General features: G+C 48.8%; 1 protein-coding gene and 1 long non-coding RNA gene across 4 annotated transcripts in view; one reads left to right on the top strand and one right to left on the bottom strand.

Annotated features, from left to right (window-relative positions):
* The window catches only part of LOC136794492 (uncharacterized), a 142,510-nt gene extending 131,938 nt beyond the window's left edge, over positions 1-10,572 (bottom strand). For both annotated transcript variants that reach the window (XR_010841346.1, XR_010841347.1), the window contains exons 1-2: positions 9,985-10,572; positions 6,379-6,465 (exon numbers count right to left, since the gene is read on the bottom strand). This is a non-coding gene — a long non-coding RNA (uncharacterized lncRNA). The remainder of the gene's footprint in view (positions 1-6,378; positions 6,466-9,984) is intronic.
* Positions 9,816-20,403, top strand: part of PTPN5 (protein tyrosine phosphatase non-receptor type 5) — a 57,422-nt gene continuing 46,834 nt past the window's right edge. The window contains exon 1 of one of the 2 annotated variants that reach the window (XM_067038108.1): positions 9,816-10,332. The gene's annotated coding sequence lies outside the window, so the exon portion shown is untranslated. Of the gene's footprint in view, positions 11,303-20,403 lie in introns of both variants that reach the window. The other variant, XM_059068902.2, reaches the window with a different exon arrangement.

Here is a 20,403-nt window from a genome sequence, read left to right on the forward strand (position 1 = left end):
AGAGACAGGTGTAACTAAAGGATGGCTGTGTCAAACTCAATATATCCTCTACCCCAATTACGGAAGGGTGGACACGCCAAATGGGCACAAGTTGGCTCTGCGAGTTTAAATACAAGCTTCACATATATAACCTTCCCATTTGTAAACTATATATTACCTTACAGGACATATATGTCCATTTTAAAAATCCTGCCTTGAAGGTTAGGCAGAGGCAGGATTTAAGTTCAGTATTTGTTGAACGGCTGAGCCTTTCTGCAATTTTTACATAGGTCACCAGGGGGCGCACTTGTTGCTTAAATCGTCACTTAATCATCCCTGCCGCTGGAGACGGGCAGAGTCTGAAGGGCGACACTGGACTTGAAAAATAATTAACCGGAGACCTTTAGATCCTGTCATTGGCCCTTTATATAATAAAGGAACGATGCGAAAATGCTGATAGCTGGAGCGCGTCACATCTACTGAGAAGGGTGGATAGAAATCTTTCCTTTACCATTGATTAAATAGCCAGAGGACAGAAAGCCAAAGACCTACAGCTGAATATTATGGCTTCAAGATGAAGGGGTCCCAGAGCCTTGCTGACCTGGAAGAAGAGTCGTAGAGACATTACCTGCTGGTGCTACCTTGTTCTCTAAATCCCTGGCAGTCTCCTTCTAAAATATTAGGGCTAGAAGGAACTACAAGAGCATCCAAGCATTTCCTCCAACTTGTTTTACAGAGGGGGAACTGGGGCCCAGAGAAAAAAATTATTTGTCCAAGGTCAAATGACAATCGAGTGGTGGAACCAGAATTAAAACCCCGGAGGTCGGGCTTCCCTGGTGGCGCAGTGGTTGAGAGTCCGCCTGCCGATGCAGGGGTCACGGGTTCATGCCCCGGTCCGGGAAGAGCCCACGTGCCGTGGAGCGGCTGGGCCCGTGAGCCATGGCCACTGAGCCTGCGCGTCCGGAGCCTGTGCTCCGCAACGGGAGAGGCCACAACAGTGAGGCCCGCATACCGCAAAAAAAACAAACAAACAAACAAAAAAAAAACCCAGAGGTCATTTCACTGAGTATTTAACAGTTTGGCTGGTGGGGGGTGGTCTTTAGGAATTACCCTTAGGATTCAGGACAACCTAAACTCTATTGGTGATTAAGATTGGTCTCTTTAGAAGAGGTTATTGATTATGATATCTTTGCTCAAAAGAGAAAAAGAGAGAGAGAGAGAGAGGATGAAGGAGGGAGGGAGGGAAGGAAGAGAAGGGAAAGAGGGAAGGGAGACAAGAGTTTTCTGATGGCCTTGTCTCCAGGCAGCCTCTGGCTGCTGGCCCTTCCTAGCAACTGCAGCTATGCTGCATTGTTTGAAGTACTCTTTATTTTTTTCCAAGATGAAGGATAAACTCCCAAAACAAAAGGCATTTTTCTTCCAAGGGCTTAGATAAATCATAATTCAAGGACAAAAGAGTCAAGGGTGAGCAATCCCTCAAAAACCATCTGCAGAACAATTAAGCATTGTCAATAGCACAACTCATTTCTGAAGTGCAGACTTGGAGAGCCTTGCAAGCCAGAACTAGAAAGGATCTTGGAATCATCACATTCAAATACCTCACTTTACAAATGAGGAATGTGTGGTTCACAGAGGGGAAGCGATAGGGTCATAATTCAAATGCTTACAGAGACCAGGGAAAGCAAGCTGGGGTCAGATAAGAGGTCTCTTAGATAGGTTCCAGGAAATATATGACTTTCCCCTTTAAGAAAAACAACAGAGCAAGCATCCTGACAAATGGCAAATAACACAGGCCCTCAGTAAAGGGGGTAAGCGTGGAGACCATGGCAAACTGGACATGGTCTGCCTCAAGGGAGCAACTGCTATCCAGATTCATTGGTCGCTGTCATGTAGGCATGTGAGCCGGAAGTTACCAGATCTTCTGTTATTTTTATATGGATTTGTACTTGCAATGTCCTAATTTTTTTTAACGATGGCAACTAATTTGAATTAGTTGTAGGCCAAACAGAGCCCTTCTGGAGTCTAGACTGAGCTTCAAGTTTCCTGTATGCATTCTCAGGACCAGGGTACTGGGGGTGGTAGGGAGAGGGCCTTCAGCTCAGACATCTACTCACTTGGTGACCTTCCAGAAACCACTTTTCTCTGGCATCTCTTTTCTCATCTGAAATGCGAGGGGATCTCTCAAGTTAGATCTGACAGTCTGTGGTTTCTGAGTGCTCTTGACAGATCGAGATTCTAAATTAGCAAGGCATTGTGGGTAGAGCATAGGAACTGGAGGCAAAAGGCCCACAAACTCCTGTCTCTCCATGTCCTTGTCCCCTGGAACTTCCAACACCACCTGTCCAAAACTGAGTGTACCATCTCCTTACCCAAATGGGCCCTCAGCAAGCCTTTACCCACAGTATATGGCACCATTCCTCACCTAGTTGCCCAGGTCAAAAACCTTGCCCTCATCTTAAACTCCTCCTTCCCCCTCCACCCTCATCCAACCAGCAAGTCCTGTCAATTCCACTTCTCTCTCGACTCTGTTCACTTCCTTCCACCTCAAGGGCCATCATCCAAATCCAGGCAACCATGATTTTTTCACCTGAATCACTGCATCAGCCCCCTAACTATCTCCCTACCTTTATTCTTACCCCCCTCCAGTCTATTCTTCATACTACAGTCAGAGATGTCTTCATAAAACACAAGCTCCCGGTTTAAAATCCTTCCGTGGTTGTCCTCAAGATGAAGTCCAAACTCTTTAACATGAGGCCCCTGGTTTGGTTTGGTTTGGTCTGGTTCCTGACCCACACTCATGCTGAAGCCTTTCCTCTTGACCCTGGCCCTGGTTGGCGAACTTCTGGAGAGAAGAAACTACAGCTGCTAACTAGTGAGCTCCCAGAACTCAGCTCAGTCCTGATCCCTGACAGCCACTTGCTATTTGACGAATGAGTGTGTGAATGAATGAATGAGTGAATATATGAATCCAAAGACTCCACCACTTAGTAGCTGTGTGACTCTAGAACATGTGCACACACTTTCCCCATCTGTGAAAATGCCTGTCCTTACAGGTTGTCATGAGGAGGAAATTAGACAACAGGTATAAATGGGCTTTGGAACCTATAAAAGCAGGATCTAGGTGTTTGTCGCTACAACCTTCTCTGCTCCAGTTTCCTTGCTCAGTATCTATCTCAGTATCCTCACCATAGCCTTAAAGTATGAGTTAAATGAGTTAGTAGATGTAGCATGCTTTGAATAGCACCTGGCACTTAGTAAGTAGTAAACAAACAAGTATTACTATCATCATGGCAATGATGACAGATCTTTACAACCCTCTGAGGTGCCAGATGTAGAGGACATTTTTGGCTGCTCTTTTGGTAACAGCCTTCTGATTTCCTTTTGGATGAAATCTTGGGTGAAGTAATGATTGGCCTGTCAATCAAGGTGTGCCCTCCCCTAGCCAGTGGGGTGAGCCCACAACCAGAACTCAGCCAATCGGACTCTCACTCTCCCAGGACTTTGAGTGGCAGGAAAGGTGCTCATGTATCCCTGTGGTGACACCTAGGTGTGACTGTGGAGATGTTCCCAACCCTGAAAACTTCCGGAGCTTCCTGAACCCCACCTTTCCAAGCACGGCCCTTCAGCCTTCCCCTCCACCCATGAGCTTCCCCATGGCCTTCCAATCAATTCCCCTTTGCTTAGGTTAGCCAACGGTCACTTCTGTGACTTGTTTCCAGAGATCCCTGGCTACACACTGCTCTGGGGTCAGGACACTAGTCGGCCATTAACTCACTGTGTTCCCTCAGGCAAGGCATTTCTCCTCCCTGGACCTCAGTACACCCTCCTAACATGGGGCCCTTGACCAGGCTGGCTGTTCCCAACCCTGGCCAATTAGCAGAATCATTGGGGGGAACTTCCTTAAGACTGAGCCTCACCTCCATCTTACTGAACCAGATTTTCCAGGCGGAGGCCTGAGAATCCATATTTTTTTAAGCAGTTCCCCCAAATGATTCTGAGACACGGCCAGCTTGGGAAGCACGGGGCCACACAGCCTCTGAGGGCCCTCTGAGAGCAGAGGCGCTGGGGTGCTTGGTGCTTCTGTGATGTCTCTGGGACACTCCAGTTCAGATCCAGGTCTCATCAATCTCCCCACTTAGAAACCTCCCGTAGCCTCCTGGCACATCAGAATAAAACCCAAACTCCTCCCACAGCCTTCAAGACCCCCTGCAGCCTGGCTCCTGCCCTCCTCTCCCACTTCATCTCTCTCTCTCTGGCCTTCCTGCTGTGCCCAGAAGAGAAAGTTCTGCTTGGGAAGCTCTTCCCCTACTCTGCTCAGCTGGCTCTGAGGCAGGAGATAGATGGGCCCCAGGCTGAGCAGCTGGAGTTTGTCCCCTGTGGACAGAGACTCCAAAATAGCAAGAGTGAGAGAGGAGCTGAGTCCTGCCCAGATAAGAGACCACACAGTTCTCATTCTTGAGGTCAAGGACACCTTCCCGACTACACATGAAAGGCTACACAGAAAGGCTCCTTGGAGGTCAAAAGGGAGGGGGTGTCACTCCATAGTAAGTGATGTCAACCTACCCATAGGCCTCTTCGCTAGAATCCATCTTGGCTAAGAGATGCACCTGCACACAGGGAAGGACCCTGAGATAAACCAAATCTGGACTCAGAGCCAGGCAAAGCAAGATGACTGGCCAAGAGAAACCTGCAAGAAATGCCCCATATAAGTGATTCAAACTACCACGAGGGCACGACTCCCTCTCTGAGTCCGCCTGTGTGTCTATCCACATGTACCCTTTTTCCTCCTAATAAACACTTTATTTGTTTCACTACTTTCTGTCTCTTTGTGGAAATTCACTTCTACAAAGCCGATGGGCCATGGCCTTGTCACTGGCCACTGGCCCTGATGGTCTAATGGCTAGGATTCAGCACTCACTACCGCAGCCTGACTTCAATCTCTGGCCAGGGAACCAAAATCCTGCTTCAAGCCACTGCAGGCTGAGGCCGCCTGAGATCAGCTACTTCTTGTAACTCAAGTCCTTTTCAAATGTTATCTCCTCTGAGTGGCCTTCCCTGAACTCCCAATCCAAAGTGTCTCTTCTCCACCTACACTCCCCATCACCCTCACTCTCTTTCCTTTTTCTTCATTGCACTTACCACTGTCTGAAATGATCCTTTTTTTTTTTTTTTTTTTTTTTTTTTGTGATACACGGGCCTCTCACTGTTGTGGCCTCTCCCATTGGGAGCACAGGCTCCGGACGCGCAGGCTCAGCAGCCATGGCTCACGGGCCCAGCCGCTCCACGGCATATGGGATCCTCCCGGACGGGGGCACGAACCCGCATCCCCTGCATCGGCAGGCGGACTCTCAACCACTGAGCCACCAGGGAAGCCCTGAAATGATCCTTTTATTCACTGCTTTCACCCAGTTCATTGGCAGTGTGTTCTCACTAGAATGTAAGTTCCGTGAGAACAGAGAAGCTGACTATCCTGTTCTCTAACATGTACTCAGCTTCTGGAACAATGGCTAACTCAGAGTAGGTGTTCCATAAAATACTCGTTGAATAAATCTGCTTTGCAGGAGCCCAGAGCAGTGACCACGGAAGAGCAGAGTTCTGACTCCCACTCCTTCTGAGACAAGTGTTTCTGATGTTTCTTCCTGGGATTGGCAGCCATGTGCCCTTGGCCTTCACCTTGAGCTGACAGGCTGGCGTCTGCGGCTCCCGGGGGCTCGGCCAGGATCTGTGGGCAGCTCCTAAGCAAGCTCACATCACACCCACACCCACGCACACCCCAGCAATTGGTCTCAAATCAGGTTCTCCTCTGATAAACCTCGCTAATGACCTTGGCTTTTCAATCTTCAGGCTTGCAGCCAGGAAACACAACTCCGGAGGTGAGCTCTTAGGAACACAAGGATGTCCTCCCTTTAAATCAATTGCTTCACACAAAAGCTCTGCTTTTTTGTTTTCCCATCTCCACCTCCATAGCATCTGCTATAAAACCCAAATCGTTGGGAATGGTACTTGGACACTATTCTGAGACCACTAAAAGGATTACCTTTGCCGATTTAAGTGTGGGGATAATGTCCAGTTTTCACTGAGAGACTCCACCAAAATCAGCATCATGAATCCCATTTATGCATTTGCTGTAACAATGACACAAAGGTCACTGGCCATAGGGACCCTCAGGGTCTACCATCAGAAAACGCTCAGAAGACTTGCTCTGAGAGTTAAGTGCTAGAGCTGCCTAAATTCATCAAGGAAATGAGTAGAGGAAAAGAAAAGGAGAAAAGAAAGTGGGAAGGGAAGGAAAATATGAGCTAGCAAAAAAAATGACCTACTTTGCCACTTTAGATATATTGTTCTGTCCTTCCTCTCTGAAATTATCATTCAAGTATTTAGCAAAAATGTATTGAATACCTGCTATGTATCAGGCATTGTCCGTGACACTTGGGATCCAACAGCAATCCAAAGAGACAATAAGGCTCCCCCAAGCAGCCTGGTATTCTAGTGGAAGAAGACAGACAACAAAATAGTGAACATATTAAACAGATAAAGTATCTAATTTGTAATTCATAAGTATATTTATTACTATAAAATATATAATAGAACCTCTTATGTGCTATATAAAGCATATAACATATTTGAAATATATAACATAGTTTATAAATCATCCAGTACGTCGGAAGGTAAAATGTGCCATCATAAAAGCAAAGACAAAGGGAGATTGGAACTGATGAAGAGGCAGGCTCAGTATCAGTTAAGAAGAGTGGTCAGGTAGGTCTCATTGAGAAAGTGACATTGAGCAAAGACTTGAAGGATGTGAGGTCATTAGTTCTATGTAACTTGCTGTGGCCTTCCCTTTTGATATCCAAGAAAATTAGAACCGAATTTGAGACTCAAACCCAGTACTCTAGAGGCCCCTGTGGTCTGCAAACATGTGGTCTTTTGTCCCCTGGAGAGACAGGACGGGACAGTGGGCATGAGGGCATGAGTTCCAAAATCAAACTAGATTTAAATACTGGCTCTACCACTGACTAGTTACATGACTTGAGGCATCGTATTTAATCTCTCTGAGCCTTGGTTCCCTATATCCCAAAATAAAGATAATAGCACCCACCTCGTAGGACTCTTTTAAGGATTAAATGAAATAAGGTACACAAATTCCTTTGCATGCCGGAAGAACTCAATAAACACCGGCTGTAATGATTAAGCCTTGGTCTTGTCTCTCAAAGTTTATTTACATTTTCCTTGGTCCTGATTCTCTGTCTTTACTGATATTTTAACATTGTTTTATGGTTTCTACTCCTGTGGTAAGCAACCTCAAATCCTTTGTTGATTGGGGTGGGTTATAAATAAGTAAGTAAATAAATAAAGTTCTGGATGGGGGACATTTTCACTGAAGCAAAACATTTCATTACTGATAGAGTGAATTGCAAGTGAGGTCATAAGCGAGAAATATTGACTCCAACAGTGCATCAGAAACCACCAGCAAGACACTCTCTGGTTACTCAGACCATCTTTCTCTCTCCCAAAGCCCTCTTCCTCCCCTCATCGAGAGAGGGTAAATGAGTCACACAAAATGACTCAAGAAGCCTAAATCCTCCCAACCTCACAATTACTTCATTGCGGTGGACCTCACAGAACACTCCTTCTTCCCCATCAGAGAAGAGAAAGGAAATCGATGGGGTTGCTTTCCATGGTGATGGGGTTAAGGAAGAGGGGTACTTGCTGAGTGCAGAGTCAGACGTAGGTTAGAATCTTATTACTGCTATTAATTAGTAAGCGCTGTGGCCATAGGGAAGTCCCTTGCCCTCTCTGTGTCTCAGTTTCCTCATCAGTAATAACAGAACCTCCCTTTTAAGGGGCTTGTGAAGAAGAAAGAAGAGAGTCCATGGAAGCAACGTGAATAGCTTATTTGTAAAGCCCTCAATAAATGTCAGACTTTCTTTCCTTATCTGTACCCGAGGGTAACACTCAATGGACTATAGGAATCTGGAACATTTAAATAAGAGGGTGTACAGGGCAGAAAGGGGATGAGAAGACAGGTTTGGGTATATCTCTATGTGATAGAAACTCCCTACAAGAAGCAAAGGAGAAAGATCATTTTTGATCCCCTACTATTTTCTAGGTATATTATCATACTCCTTCCTCACCCTAAGCCTTTCAGATGGGCATTGTTATCCACACCTGACAGCTGGGGCTGGGCTTTGAACCCAGAGCACAGAGGTAGGAATGCTTAGGAGGCAGTGCTGGCCTTCCAAAGTTGACTTTATGAAGGATAGCAACTAGCCTCCACCATAGGACATCACAGGCACCACTGACAGAAATCTGCCAGCTCCCACCCTCCCTGGAGAGCCACGCCCTTGTGACTCCCAAGCTGGCTTCAGCAAAAATCTGGGCCAGCGCTTCCCTGGTGGCACAGTGGTTAAGAATCTGACTGCCAACGCAGGGGACACGGGTTTGAGCCCCCGGCTGGGAAGACGCAACGTGCCGCGGAGCAACTAAGCCCGTGAGCCCAACTACTGAGCCTGTGCTCTAGAGCCCACGTGCCACAACTACTGAAGCCCGTGCGCCTAGAGCCCGTGCTCTGCAACAAGAGAAGCCACCGCAATGAGAAGCCTGCGCACCACAACGAAGAGTAGCCCCCGCTCGCCGCAACTAAGAAGAGCCCACATGCAGCAACGAGGACCCAACATGGCCAAAAATAAATTAATTTTTAAAAAATCTGGGCCAGGATGACCTTGCTGAGGCTCCCTCACTTCATCAGCCACCAGGGTCTCTGCCCTATGAAATTGGGCTTTGGAATTAGCCAGATCTTAATTTGAAACACATACTCCTCACATATCAACTGTAGGGCTGTAAATAAGTCACTTCTTCTTTCTGGTTCCTCTTCTGAAAATGGTGAGGTCAAAATGCCTGCCTCGCAAAATTGCCATGAAGATTAAATAGAGCATTGAAAACATACAAAACAGGGGCCGGCACATACCAAACGCTCATTTATGGTAGCTGCTATTGTTACACTGACACTGTCTGGGGAAAATCAGCCTTATGCTGAATGACAGAGATGATACTTTCAGGGAGGGAGAGTGGGCCCTTGAGCACTGGCTGACACATCTACCCACACTTTCCCCATTATCTGACATGTGACCCTTCCCCTTGTTCCACAAGAAACAACTTGAGGATAACAAGACCCAGCTGGGCTCTGTGCCCCTCCTAGGGAAAAAAAAAAAAAAGATGAATCAAGGCCCAGCCCAGGACCTCCCATTCATTGCCCTTGATCCACCAACATGGACTGATGGTCCCTTGTGTGCTGGGAACTGGAGAGAGAGGAGACTCAGGACTTCATAGGGCACTTGGGGTAAAAGACAAGGAACAGAAAGCAAGCAAACAGAAAGGAATGAGGGCTGAGTGTCCTTGGGAATATGAGAGAAGCCTCCATGGAGAAAGAGGTATTTGAACTGGAACTTAAAAATTAGGTAAGACATGGCGGGGGATGGTATCCCAGGCTGAAAGCACAGCATGAACAAAGGCTAGAAACGGGAAAATGCAGTTTGTTTAGAGAACAGAGTAGTGTGGTAAGGCTGGAGAACTAGGATGCCAAAGGACTAAGGTGAGAGCTGGAAGTGAACCTTACAGGCAAGGAACACAAAATAAAGGTCATGACTACCATGGAGAAAATGGGGGGAGTGGGTCTGCATTTAAAATAGGGTGGTCACAGAAGGCCTCTTTGAGGTGACACACTTAAGAAGTAAAGGAGCAAGCCACTTGACTATCTGGGGGAAGTTTCCAGGCAGAGAAAATAGCAGTGCAAAGGTCCTGAGGCCACAGGGTGGCTGCCATGTTGGTGATGCATTAAAAAGGCCCGTGTGACTGGAGTGGTAGGAAGTGAGGTTACAGAGTTAAAAAAAAGGGAGCCAGCTCATGAGAGGCCTTGCAAGCCATTACAGGGGCTCTAGCTTTCACTTGAACTAATGGAGAGCCATTGTAGGATTTCCAGTAAAGGAGCAACGCGATCTGACTTACGTTTTAAAAGGATAGCTCTGCCTGCTTCGTAGAGAATCAACTGCAGGGGGCCAAGCGTGGCAACGGGGAGACCAGTAAGGTGGCTATTGCAGAGATCCAGGCGAAAGAGAACGGCGGCTGGAACCAGGGTGGTAGCCCTCTGATGGTGCGCCTCGGTTTCCCCATGTGAAAACGAAGCTTAGGATGCCGGCCCTGTATGCCTCCCAACGTCTCAAAAATCCCCCATCGGGATGGACTGCCAGGAACTTCCGCCAGCGGGGTGCCAGCCTGGGTAAAGTGGAACTGTGGGGCGCGTGGGCAGCTCCTTGCGCGTCCAGGCCGCCGGTGCCTACGAGAAAGCCTAGACAGGTACACGCCCCGTGATGCGCGGCGTCAGGAGAGTGAGACCTGGCGGAGGAAGGTCTTGCTCCTCAGAGACTGAACAGGGAAGGGTGGGAAGGCGAGTGCCTCTCCCGAGTCCTGGAGCGGGTCCTGGGCATACGGCACTGTGCGCGCCGCTGTATGCAACCACTCTGCTTGTGCAGGTGCGGCAACAGCATCGTGCGGGCATCATGCGGGGAGCGCCACAGCACCCCCTCCATGCAATTCCCCTCCACCCCCCGGCTATGACCCCTTTGTCTCACTTTCCCCTACCCCCAGCTGTCTGCCTGGCGGTCCTGCACCGGGTTCGGCGCGCACGGCCCCGCCGGGGTCCCTCTGGCGGCCGCCGTAGCAGCGCAACCCGGGCCTGGGGCTCCCGAGAGGAGAAAATCATGAATGAAATAGATGCGGTGCTCCCGCTCCCCAGCCCTCCGGGTCCAGGCAACCTCAGCGTGGGGGCGGCGCCTGCGGGGACTCCGAGTGGAGCTGCGGGGTGGGGGCGCCCGAGATACGGGTCGGGGAATAAGGGTCCGCGACCCGGCCCCACCTGGGCCCTGGGCGCCACCGGAGCTCCCCGCCCCCGCGCTCGCCAGCCCCGCTGGCCCTGCGCAATTCCCGGGAAGCGGCTCAAGCCCGCCCGGGGGCGGGGCGGAGCCGGGACTAAGGGCGAGGAGCCGACCTGGCGGCTGCGCCCGAGACTCCGCAGCCGAAGCGCATTTGGTGAGGCGATCTGAAGAGGGAGCGCGCACGGAGCGCGGGAGTGAGCGCCGGGCAGACTGACCGACGGACGGACGCCCCCGCACACGCAGACGCACAGAGCTCGGCGAGGTCCCCGTCACACACACACACAGACACACACTCGCGCAGACACACACAGGGACGCACGCACACTCGCGCGCGCACATCCTCCCGCCAGCCTGCCCGCCCGCTCGTCGGCGCCCGGAGCCCGCTCTGGCCGGTAAGTGCGGCGTCTCCGTCGGCGCCTTTGTGTGGGGAGCTGGAAGGTGGAGGGCGCGGGGTCCCTCCCAGGGAGCCCCGGCAACTGAGACCTCCTCCAGACCCCCAGGCGTAGAAGCCGGCGCCCGCCCCCGCCACGCCCCCGTGGGGCTCCCGGCGCCCCGGGACTGGGGGAGGGGTCCCCCACGCCTGGGAGGGGACCCGGCGCTGGGTAGAGGGGAGAGAGCAGCGGCCACTCCCCACGAAGCTCGTGCGCGGTTCCGGAGAGGGAGGGGAGGGATCGGGATGGTGGTCCGGGGTGCGAGCCTCTCTGCTGCCGTGGCTGGTGCGCGGCTCTTGGCTGCATTACCTACCTACCTCTCCAGGGTCTGAAGCTCCGGAGGAAGGTTGGAGATCGCCGCTAGGCTGCTGGCCTGTAAACCGGGGCTCCCAGCCTTCGCTTCTCTTCGCCTCGCCTCCCCCGGACCGTGTAGCTTAAACCACCCGTTCCCCACCCGCCCCCAAAATAAAAGCCCAGCGTGTTCCCCTCCCCCAGCATGCCCCTTTTTCCTGGATGAGGCCCAGGCTCCTGCAAAACCTGGAGATTGCTCGGGTCAGACTTCTGAGGGGTTTACCTTACCAAGGATCATGTACCTTAGAGGGTCAAGACCAGGTGAATCTTGGGAACTCATTCAACGCCCTCATTCTACAGACGGAGAAACTGAGGCCCAGTGAGGTGGCTTGACCAAGGTCACGGGAGAGTTAGTGGCAAAGCCTGCATGAGAATCTAGCATCCCTGGCTTTCATACTCATGTCATCTCCTATACAAGTCCATCCTTATCCTTGTTGAAGCCCCAGATCCCCAAAATTTACCTGAGTGTATCAGGAAAGTGTTTGTAATTCCAGCCCTTCCCCCTTTTGGAGCGTCAGGTGCCATTCATTTGCTACCATACTTACTGTTTAAAAAAAAAAAAAAAAAAAGGCTGGCCTTTAATTTGCCTCTTTCAGCCTCAAAGGAGATATTGAGATTTAGTTTGGGAGAATGAAGCAGTCCTGGACAGGAGATCCGATTCCAGGGTGTTAGTCCTGGTTCTCCCAGGAGTCACTGAACCAGTGTTCTTAGTTGGACCAGGTAATGTCATGGTCAAGGAGTCATCCCCCTTCCCCCCCACTCTCCCCCTCTCCTTAAGGGCTTAGGTCTTCTAATCCAACCAGGCTCCCTTCATTATCCCGTTGTAGAGGTCTGTGAGTCTTTTTTGTCCGGCCACCTCTCCCTCCTTGATGTTTGTTGAGTGCGGCCTCTTGGTGTTGCTGACAGAGCTGCTGGGGAAGCTTGAGTTACAGCCTCACCAGGCTCGGGGGATTGCTCAGGCAAGGCTCCCTCAAAGGCAGCTGGGTATCCCCAGAGCTGAACCCGATGCCTGGTGCAGAGAGGGTGCCCCGAGAGGTATGTTGATGGAGTGCAAGCTGGATGGTGAATGGATAAAGTCAGACATCTTTGAGAAGACTGTTGGTTGGGGGAGTTGGCAAGAAGGACAGTGTTCAGTTTCTAAGGGCCTGAGGCTCTTGTCTCAAGAGCTTCCTTCCTGGGTGAGCAACCTGGCGTGGAGCAGAGACAGGGTGACCAGCTGGCATAACTCCAGGGGCCACCACTCACATTGTTGTGCCTGTAAATGGCGTTGTGCTCCAGAAGCACCATTTACATAGACTTCATAATGAGCGGTGGCCCGTGGGTTATTGCAGTGCCATGGCTCTCACACTCAGAGTAAAGAGATCTGGCTGGACAGTTGCAGTGAATGCTTATAACCTTTCTGGGTCTCAATTTCTCCATCCAAAAAATAAGATCATTGGATTGGTGTCAGGATATCTTTCAGGTCTGAACTGTTAGGGGGGGTTGGGGAAGGGAGGGGAGCACTTATAGTTTTCCTCTTCTATTACTCTGTGATGAAATCACTTATGTAGGGTACTTAGCACAGGGCCTGGGGCATAGAAAAAGCTCTGAATAGGTAGCTGTTAATACCATTAAGGCCCCAGCCTTATGGATATACCCTCCACTTTTTTAAAAAAATATTTATTTATTTACGTATTATTTTGGCTGCGCGGGCTTTCTCTAGTTGCGGCGAGCGGGGGCTACTCTTCGTTGTGGTGCACGGGCTTCTCATTGCAGTGGCTTCTCTTATTGCAGAGCACGGGCTCTAGAGCGCAGGCTCAGTAGTTGTAGCTCGCGGGCTCTAGTGCGCAGGCTCGGTAGTTGTGGTGCATGGGCTTAGTTGCTCCGTGGCATGTGGGATCTTCCCGGACCAGGGCTCGAACCCGTGTTCACTGTATTGGCAGGCAGATTCTTAACCACTATGCCACTAGGGAAGTCCACACCCCACTTCTTCCCCTTTTCAGATTGCCCAAGGACATGAGATTTTGAATCCTGAAAGTCCCTCTCCCTCAAAAAATCCTTCCTCCACTGATCTATTCCTGGACTTAGGGCTCAGCCAGCATAGGACATCCATGAAGTTCCCTGGGAGAAGTCACACTTTTGTTTATCAGTTATTTCTCACCTAAGGGTGATTGAATTTGATAGTTTATATACAGTCAAAGCTTTTCTTACACACTGTCACTTATATTTAATCCTTATAACACACCCATGATATCAATAGCATTATTATTCCCATTTTATAGATGCAGAAGTTAAGACTCAGAATTTAACTTATCTAAGGATTTGTACTGTAAAAGTCTCAGAGCCAGAGAGCTGTGTCTCCAGCTCAGAGCATTTGACCCCAGATTCTGAACTCTTTCTTCTATGTCACGTTGCCTGTCCTTTCCTGAAACCTGTCCGAAAAGAGAGACAGATGACCCCTTGGATAGAATTGAGAAGGAGGGGTTTATTCTTCTGGAAGATGAGGAATGGCTTCTTGGAGAAGCAAGGTAGCATTTCAGCTGGGTATAAATGATTTGTACAACGGAAGTAAGGAGGAAAATATTATAAGTAGTGGAAACAGTGTGAGCAGAGAGCCGGCAGTGGGGGCTTCTAGAATGTGTGTAGAAACTGGAAAGCAATTCATTCCAACTGGGCAAAAAGGATAAAAGAGGAGCTGTGAGAAGGAAGGCTGGGTAGGAAGGTGGAGGCAGTTGCTGGAGCATCGAGTGCCAAGCCACGTGATCGTCGGCCTTTAGCTTTTGAGTGGGGGAGAGACATGATCAAATGTGGCCATTAGGAAACTCACTCTGGCTGCCCCATGGAGAACAGATTGGAGGGGGAGAGCCTGCTGGCAGGGAGCCCAGGTAGGAAACAATGACAGTGGTATAGGTAAGAGTTAAGGAGGGTTTGGATAGGGGAGGTGGGGGGGTGGGGGGTTGTAAGAATGAAGAGAAAGAGGAGTTGATGCAGGAGGTCACAGTGTCACCAGAACTGGCAGCGGATTGGATGTGGGAGTGGAGGGAGGGAGGAGTGAGAAGTGATGGCAAGGTTTGGAGGCTGAGTGGCTGGGCATCCATTCACAGACAGACCCCAGCAGAAGGGGGAAGGGGAGGCTCAGGAGTGGGGGCCATGATCTGGAGGGGGTACCAGAATGACTCCTGCAAAGCTGGCTCACCGAGCACCCCAAAGTGTCCAGAGCCAGTTGCTTCCTTCCTCCATTCATTCATTTATTATCCAAATACATAGAAACATCTGTTACGTGTGAGGTTGTTCTAGGCTCTAGGGATACATTGCTGAAAAAGGTGAACTTCCTGTCCGAGCTCTACCAAGGGAGACAGAAAAGAAAACGTAAGCAAAGTATAACATTTCAAGAGGTGAGCAATGCTCTGGAGACAAATAAAGCAGGATGAGGGGTGACTGGGGGGGGGAAGAGATTTACCTTTAAAAAGAATTGTCTTCAAGGAAGTGGTATTTGAACAAAGACCTGAATGAAGTGAGGAAGTGACCTTGGGGAAGAGCATTCTGGGAAAAGGAGACTGCATTTTACCCAAGGGCAAATGCCCTAAGGGTAAGAATAGCTTGGTGTTTTCAGGGAACAGCAAGTGTGGCTGTAAAACATAGGTCAAGAGGGAAGGTGGAAAGGAAGACGGTAGGAGAGAGGGGCAGGCCCAGATCACATAGGTGCTTACAGGCCTGAGGAATAAGAGATCGTATGATGTTAATGCGTACAAGAGAACTGGAGTCCTATTCTCCTTGTGTTCATCATGCCTAGAAAACCAAGCCCAACACTCAGCAGTGGCTCACTAAATAGTTGTCGAATGAATGAATGTTGGAAACCGCCATTTATGTATGAAGCCTCGTATCTTGGACTAAATAAAGATGTTGTAGCATAGTAAGGGCATCGTAAGCTATGGACGATCAAAATGGTAAAGCTCAGATGATTTGAATATCTGTGGTGTCATTCAAGTATGAAAATTTGAGTCACGTCTGTATATTCAGTATGGCTGTTGACTATGGCAAAATAGTAAAACATACCCGAAATGACTGTAAAACAATTAAAATGGTAACATTTTTTGCTCTTCCCTCATCCCCTTTCCAGTGCAAATATACAACCTTCTGGCTTCATTTCACATCTTCCCTTGTGCAACTCTTATGCCCTCAGCCATTTCCCTTGTAGAGATTTTAAAGACACTCATCTCTAGCACAAAGGCCCATATTTGCAGGACAAGGAATTATCATCTGCAATAAATTGACAGATTCTCAAAAAGGCAGAGAGGGCAGTGGGGAAAGAGAAATTATTTATAGAAGTATAAATTCTTTAAGCACCCAGTTAATTGTTTAAATGGATCTATAAGTGCGAATGGAAAAACTCCAGAAGATGGTTAATCGTTTAAAGCGTTTTGTCTGCATTCAGTTGAACACAGGGTATGTGTGAACATTTCAAAATGTATGACACCCTTTACCAAACATTTAACTCACACACCAGGAAATATGTTCTTACCAGTGTGGGTCAGCGCAGCTATCTGTGTATAAGTACCTGTGTTCAGTTCAAAGTTTATTCATGATTAAGTGACCTGGGTCAAGGTACTTCCCCTCTCCCAAACTGTTTCCCCATCTCTAGGAGGTAGGGCTTGGGTTTCTAGGGCCCCATGGCACTAAGTGCTATGGTCTGTGATATCTGTAGGCCCACACTGCTGTCTTCCTGGAGGACAGTGGCCACTGTCACAGTGTGGGGCTGTGGCTCCCTGTGTGGCACTCAGATGATTTGGTAGATGGGAGGTAGACAGGCGGTCCTGTCACAGAGGAGACGGGATGCTTCCATCAAGCAGACAGAGCCAGATACTAGGCTGGACCTTTTGAGAGGGCAATTGAAAGGTAGTCTAAGTCTTCTTAGAATCATAGTCTCTTTAGGTGCCCTGGTCCAAATTCCATCTGATTCTGCATGTTTTGTCACCTCTAGGAACTGGAAACTCAGGTCAGCTGAAGAAAAAAACTAAAAACCCTTTTAGTTTTTGAACAGTACCATCACCAAAAAGCTCTTCCTTACCTTAAACCATGGCATTATGGAAAATAAGGTCTTCCCCCATTCTTCAATATCATCCCCATCTTTTTTGCATCTGGTGAGAAGTGGGACAAGCACCTTGGCTACCAATATCTGGCAAAGCTCCAGAATTCCCAGACTCTTAGACAGAAGAAAGCTTTTCCCACACAGCTGCAGCACATAGAATAAAAGCCACCTTCCTTCCTGTGTCTCCCTTGAAGCAGCCTTGATGTAAGTTTACATACCTGGGGTGCAGCATGCTGAGTTGGGAAGGGATCTCCTCGAGCTAGATGCAGGGGATCCACAATTTGTAAGCAAGCAAGCATCTTGGTAAGAATTCCTAACTTTGAGCTAATGTAGGGGATAAACTGTCCTTGGCCAAGTCTGGTTACTGTTACTGTGATAGCAGAATACAGACCCTAAATTGCCCTTCCTTTGCATGGTGAGGTAGTTGGTTGATGTCATTAGAGAGACATACCAAGCTTTGATATGTCTTTCTTAAGAGTGGAAATGTTCCCTTTTGCCCCCAACTCTCTGGAAGCCACTCAGGAGGGATTCAGTGGGCTTCAGTGGTGGGTGGCATGTGGCTGTCTGAAGTGGACTCCAAAGGTTGTATATTTCATTATGAGCCTAAGAGTGTGACCCAGCCTTTGAAAAATAAATTACATTGTAAAAATAACACAACCTACTATAGAACAACTGTAAGATGAACCATGATTTTATATGTCCCATTCTGTTTCTTCTATAGATCTGTATCTTTTATACTTGAAATGAGTCCACATCTAGTTTTGTATCCAGCATTTTTCACTTAACATTTTCTCGTAACTTCTGTACTCATACATGACCTTCTTCTATCCTCAATGGCTTCCATAGTTTACTTAATCATTTCTTAATTGGCGGACATAGTCAGCAGTGAACATCTTCAAGCACACAGCTTTTCCATCTCAGATTCTCAAGGCGTCTAATTTAAGCATCCCCAATAGGGTATGACAGGACCCGGGGGAGGGGGAAAGAAGAGCACAAGGTTAAAGTACATGTCGTCTGTGGACAGATGCAGGTTGATTTCATGGATACAAATGACGTGGTCCTGGGTCCTGGGGTAGAAAGTAAACAATGGACACCAGAGCTGGAGCCATGGAGAGGATGGAGAGAGACATTATGGGCCGGGAGGCCAAAGTCACAGAGCCCTGAGGGTGTGATGGAGGGGTGTTAGATTTCAGATGGAGTCCCTCCAACATTTTATTGATTTGTTTTGGGGTGCCTTTTAAAAATGATGGTGCAATACATAAAATTTACTATTTTAACCATTTTAAGTATATAATTCTGTAGCACTAAATACATTCATATTGTTGTGCAACCGTCATCACCATCTACCCATAGAGCTCTTTTCCACTTGCAGAACTGAAACTCTGTACGCATTAAACAATAACTCCTCATTCTCCCCTCCCCACAGTCTCTGGTAACCTCTCTTCTACTTTCTGTCTATGAGTTCACATGTTCTAAGTACCTCATGTAAGTGGAATCATATACCATTTGTCCTTTTGTGTCTAGCTTATTTCACTTAGCATAATGTTTTCAAGGTTTATCCGTGTTGTAGTGTGTGTCAGAATTTCCTTCCTTTTCAAGGCTGAATAGTAGTCCGTTGTACGTATATAACACATTTGCTTATCCGTTCATCTGTTGATGGACACTTGGGTTGCTTCCACCTTTTGACTATTGTGAATAATGGAATAATGCTGTTATGAATGTTGATATACAGGTATTTGCTTGAGCCCCTGCTTCCAGTTATTTGGGGTATATACCTAGAAGTGGAATTGCTGGATCAAATGATAAATGTGTATTTAATTTTTTGAGGAACCATGGGGTGCTTTTTTTTTTTTTTGCGGTACACGGGCCTCTCAATATTGTGGCCTCTCCCATTGTGGAGCACAGGCTCCGGACTCACAGGCTTAGCGGCCATGGCTCACGGACCCAGCCGCTCCGCAGCATGTGGGATCTTCCCGGACAGGGGCACGAACCCGCGTCTCCTGCATCGGCAGGCGGACTCTCAACCACTGCACCACGAGGGAAGCCCAGGGGGTGCTTTTTAATAAGGATTTTTGTGTACTCATCAAAAAAGACCACTAAGTGAAGTCTTAGGACTGGAGGGTCCAGGAAGAAACCATTAATTTTTTTTTTTTTTTTTTTTTTTTGCGGTACGCGGGCCTCTCACTGCTGTGGCCTCTCCCCTTGCGGAGCACAGGCTCCGGACGCGCAGGCTCAGCGGCCACGGCTCACGGGCCCAGCCGCTCCACGGCATGTGGGATCTTCCCGGGCCGGGGCACGAACCCGTGTCCCCTGCATCGGCAGGCGGACTCTCAACCACTGCGCCACCAGGGAAGCCCCCATTAATTTTTTAAAGTAAATTTTGTGTAGGTTTCTGCATGGCATGAGGGGAAGGCAGACAAGGGAACAGAATACAAATGAATCCACCCCATTTCTGAAGAATTATTGTGATTTAGAGGCATCGTGAGTGGGAAAAGAAAGCTCTCAGGAGAGATCTTAGGGATGGAATTTATTCATGCATGCAGGTATTCACTGTGCCAGGAAATCGACACGCCATGAGGACCTTGCCCACAAGGAGCTTGTGTGTGTCCGTTGGGGGCATCAGAGAGTAACCGGGCAACAGTGGTCTGTACTGATGCTCGCTACAGTAATCCGAAATACTAACTTTTCTGAGTGCTTACTACGTTATCTCACCTAATCTTTATCACAGTTCATTGCACGAGGTTTTTATTATCCTCAGCTTATAGATAAGGAAGTAGACTCAGAGAGCTTAAGTAACTTGCCAGGAGCACACAGCAAGTAAGTGGCAGAGCCAGAATTCACACCTAGGTAGTAATTGTGCTTTGGTGATGAGCTGAGGGCTGTGGGGACACAGGAGAGGCACCTGCCCAGCGTGGTGGTCAGGGAAGGCTTCCTGAAGGAAGGGGTCAGGAAAGCGTTTTAGTGTAAGTTGGCTGTGTTCTTCTTTTGCCCATGATTTCAGAGCATGGCTTTTGGTAGCAGCAGCAGCAATATCCAGCCCTGCTTCCCATGACTCTGGTCTCCCAGGGCGCCCCGCCTCATTGAGACTGCATTTCAGAGGAAGGCGATCACAGTCAGCATCCCTGGTGCTTATCGTGAGGCAGGGAGGCCAGAGGTGGGATGTGTCCTTTTCCCTCTTACATTTGCCACCTCTGACTTCCTTAGCTGGCCTCCTTCTGGGATGCCTTAGAGGGACATCCCAGGGCACCTCCTGGGCCTGGGCAGCTTCGTGCCAGTGGGCTGGAGATGGCCAAATATAAGGCCCAAGAATGGCAATGGAGGTCATATGTCCACCTCTGTGTCACTTCACACCCAAGATACCTGGACCTTGTGGGCTCCCATCACCTCAAAAGCCCCATCTTCCCAGAACCCAGATGTAGCCAGTTCTTTCTGCTCTTTGAACCCCTTGTAGCTCCCTGTGGTCTACAGTAATGTTTCTCAATAGGGACCCTGCTGGCCTTTGGGTGAGGGAGTTCTTTGTTATGACAGCATCCCTGGCCACTCCCCTGAATATTTCCCAGGAGGACCCTTCAGTCATTGTGACAAGCAAGAATGCTCACACGCATTTTTAAGGTCTGTTTTACGAATGAGAAGATGTACAGAC

This window comes from Kogia breviceps, chromosome 7, assembly GCF_026419965.1.
Source record: "Kogia breviceps isolate mKogBre1 chromosome 7, mKogBre1 haplotype 1, whole genome shotgun sequence".
NCBI lineage: Eukaryota > Metazoa > Chordata > Mammalia > Artiodactyla > Physeteridae > Kogia > Kogia breviceps.